The 4,133-nt window shown below is 40.3% G+C and overlaps 1 non-coding gene across 1 annotated transcript; it reads right to left on the bottom strand.

The window, feature by feature from the left end:
• Positions 1 to 760: 760 nt before the first annotated feature.
• trnav-cac (transfer RNA valine (anticodon CAC)) lies at positions 761 to 833 on the bottom strand. The gene has a single exon. It is a non-coding gene; the product is annotated as a tRNA-Val (tRNA).
• Positions 834 to 4,133: the final 3,300 nt, after the last annotated feature.

Genomic DNA, 4,133 nt, shown 5'->3' on the forward strand with positions numbered 1-4,133 from the left:
CTTTTAGTCAACAGGATATATGACAAAATGATGTTGCGATTAGACAAGGAGCTTGGTGCCTCAGTCTGAGGACCTAAAGGGCGAACCGCACAAAGAGTCTCCCACTTGATACACTGCTTAGAAAAAGCATGTGCCCAACTACTGTGCTATCAAGAGGGATGTTTCTGCCAGGTATGGAACAGAGGACCTTTCTCGTGTTAGGCGAACATGCTGAGCACTACACTACAGAAACCACTTTAAAATGCTTCTTTGCCTCTCCAGCTTTTGCTCATTTTTGGGGCTTGAAAATCATAGCTTTAAATCTGGCTAAGCAGTATGACTTCTCAAGCATTAGGATGAAAATTCAGACAACCCCACCAAAGTTCTCTTGTTTCCTACCCTTTTAGAAACAGACTGTTGCTAACTAGGCATAATATGAAGAGTTTTACTTTATCTCTGTAGTTCTCTCATTGGCATATAGAGCATAACCTATTGCACAAATTGTGTATGCTTGATATTGCCTTGCAAGGATTTGTTCTTTGCCATAGACTTGATGAAAGAAACTTTTAAATTTCAGCTAATTAGCATAACCTCTGTTAGGAAACAAAACGAGAACACACTCACTGAAGTTTATGCTTGAAAGAATTGAATTAGCATAGCCATTATGCTATGAGTTTTAATTAATCAGCTTGGCCATTAATTAAGGAGCCTGACTTTTTTCTGTGAAGAACAGCTCTCCATTCAATTGAAAGGACAGCAGTTACACATCTACCAAGAGTTGTGTTTCTGCCTGGTATCGAGCCAGGGACCTTTCGCGTGTGAGGCGAACGTGATAACCACTACACTACAGAAACCCTACAGCACCGGCCGTTCAGGATCAGCCCAGCATTTCCTCCTTTTTGGTGCCTGCAAGGCATAGTTTAAAAACTGGCTTGAATTGTCTTCTCCCCGTTAGGACGCAAAATTCAATCCCACCAAGCAATGTTTTCTTGTTTCATTGCCTTTGAGAGACAGAATGTTACTCCCTAGGAATAATATGAAGAGCTCTACCGGATCACTGTAGGCTTATTCATTGGCATGGAAAGCAGTCCCTAGTGCACAAATTCTGCATCATTAACATTGCTTTGCATAGATTTTAATTGTCAGGAGACTATAAGGATGTTACTTTTAAGAATTAGCTAAGTAGCATAACTTATCTCTGTTAGGAGATCAAATACAGATGCACTCGTGGAGTTTCTGTTTTGTTTAATTTTGTTTGAAATACATGGATTAGCACACCCATCATGCTACAATGAGTTTTACATCATCCCTGTGACAATTGAAATCAGCCTTAAACACAGCTCCTAAAGCACAGTCCTTGCATCACCGGAGGACAAGCCTGCTGCATATATTGACTTTCTCGGTTTGCAAATGGAGACAGTGATGGGATATTTTTTTCCAACAGAGAAGCTACACTTTATGTCCATACTAAGATGCTAGTAATCTTCTGATCTTGAAATTTCCATTTTGCACAATGTAGAACCAAGTTGCAGACGAAGAGGTTAGGGATTTCACATGCGTTATAGTGCCGGAGTTTGGAGTACAGGACTTGGAGAACTCAATTGGAGTAACTAGGGAGTTCAGAAAATCATTTCCCTCTGCTGCAAGAAGGCCATTCGATTCCCTGGTGTCTACTTCAAATAGAAGACACAGAAACCAAAGAACCAGCTAATGTTTCTGCTCAGCTTCAATTCAAGGTCCTTTCACACATAATGCAAACGTGATGACCAATTCACTACAGACACCATGCAAAAATGCCTTGATGCGGTATGGTATCACTGCAATTTCAGAACAATTTTTTCACCAGCTCATCCCCAAAACTGAAAATGTGTGCAAATTATTTAGGAGAAAGAATGAACATCATTTATGCCAAAACCTTTCATATTTGGAAGTTCACAAATAGCTGCCATTTTATGCAAATTTCGTGGGTATGTTGGATGGCCTAAAATGCGTTTCATGAGCAGACGTAACTAAAATTCAAATGGTTCACAATTGTAATTTTCAGAAATATCTGATTCAAACTGTCAGAAAAAAAATGCTGTTTAGCTGAAAGGGAACCCTCTAGTCCGACCTACACATCAGTCGAAACTGGTGGTCCTGGAAAATTGTAGGTTCTGTTCTTGCTTTCTAAACCTATGTAGCAGGGCCGTGTGAGCTCTTCACTGCTTAAGGCCATAAAAACCGAAGATCTCTTTCATTGCAGTCCCAATAGTTGTCCTCAGAACCTCACTCCTCTCAATTCTACCTTGAAGTCATGAACAGTATTTCCTTCTTTTACCATTTTGAGTGCAGTTAAAAAGCAGCTCAGCTGCAGTTCCATGATGCTGAGTTTAAGTTGATTTCCCTGTGCAGTTCTTTAGCCTCGCCTGCCCATGCTTCCCTTTGTTCCAACCATTTTATACAGTAAACACCAAAAATGGATGAAAGAGAAATGCTTCTGCACAGTATGGAAGCTGGGACATGTGACCTGGAAAGCAAATGCAATGACCACTACTCTAGACAAATCAAGAGAGTTCAAGATCTATATCAATCAATAATGATCCCCCAAAAAGGTCTTTTAGTCAACAGGATATATGACAAAATGATGTTGTGATTAGACAAGGAGCTTGGTGCCTCAGTCTGAGGACCTAAAGGGCGAACCGCACAAAGAGTCTCCCACTTGATACACTGCTTAGAAAAAGCACGTGCCCAACTACTGTGCTATCAAGAGGGATGTTTCTGCCAGGTATGGAACAGAGGACCTTTCTCGTGTTAGGCGAACATGCTGAGCACTACACTACAGAAACCACTTTAAAATGCTTCTTTGCCTCTCCAGCTTTTGCTCATTTTTGGGGCTTGAAAATCATAGCTTTAAATCTGGCTAAGCAGTATGACTTCTCAAGCATTAGGATGAAAATTCAGACAACCCCACCAAAGTTCTCTTGTTTCCTACCCTTTTAGAAACAGACTGTTGCTAACTAGGCATAATATGAAGAGTTTTACTTTATCTCTGTAGTTCTCTCATTGGCATATAGAGCATAACCTATTGCACAAATTGTGTATGCTTGATATTGCCTTGCAAGGATTTGTTCTTTGCCATAGACTTGATGAAAGAAACTTTTAAATTTCAGCTAATTAGCATAACCTCTGTTAGGAAACAAAGCGAGAACACACTCACTGAAGTTTATGCTTGAAAGACTTGAATTAGCATAGCCATTATGCTATGAGTTTTAATTAATCAGCTTGGCCATTAATTAAGGAGCCTGACTTTTTTCTGTGAAGAACAGCTCTCCATTCAATTGAAAGGACAGCAGTTACACATCTACCAAGAGTTGTGTTTCTGCCTGGTATCGAGCCAGGGACCTTTCGCGTGTGAGCCAAACGTGATAACCACTACACTACAGAAACCCTACAGCACCGGCCGTTCAGGATCAGCCCAGCATTTCCTCCTTTTTGGTGCCTGCAAGGCATAGTTTAAAAACTGGCTTGAATTGTCTTCTCCCCGTTAGGACGCAAAATTCAATCCCACCAAGCAATGTTTTCTTGTTTCATTGCCTTTGAGAGACAGAATGTTACTCCCTAGGAATAATATGAAGAGCTCTACCGGATCACTGTAGGCTTATTCATTGGCATGGAAAGCAGTCCCTAGTGCACAAATTCTGCATCATTAACATTGCTTTGCATAGATTTTAATTGTCAGGAGACTATAAGGATGTTACTTTTAAGAATTAGCTAAGTAGCATAACTTATCTCTGTTAGGAGATCAAATACAGATGCACTCGTGGAGTTTCTGTTTTGTTTAATTTTGTTTGAAATACATGGATTAGCACACCCATCATGCTACAATGAGTTTTACATCATCCCTGTGACAATTGAAATCAGCCTTAAACACAGCTCCTAAAGCACAGTCCTTGCATCACCGGAGGACAAGCCTGCTGCATATATTGACTTTCTCGGTTTGCAAATGGAGACAGTGATGGGATATTTTTTTCCAACAGAGAAGCTACACTTTATGTCCATACTAAGATGCTAGTAATCTTCTGATCTTGAAATTTCCATTTTGCACAATGTAGAACCAAGTTGCAGACGAAGAGGTTAGGGATTTCACATGCGTTATAGTGCCGGAGTTTGGAGTA

Source organism: Electrophorus electricus, chromosome 2 (assembly GCF_041902795.1).
Source record: "Electrophorus electricus isolate QZ-2024a chromosome 2, ASM4190279v1, whole genome shotgun sequence".
NCBI lineage: Eukaryota > Metazoa > Chordata > Actinopteri > Gymnotiformes > Gymnotidae > Electrophorus > Electrophorus electricus.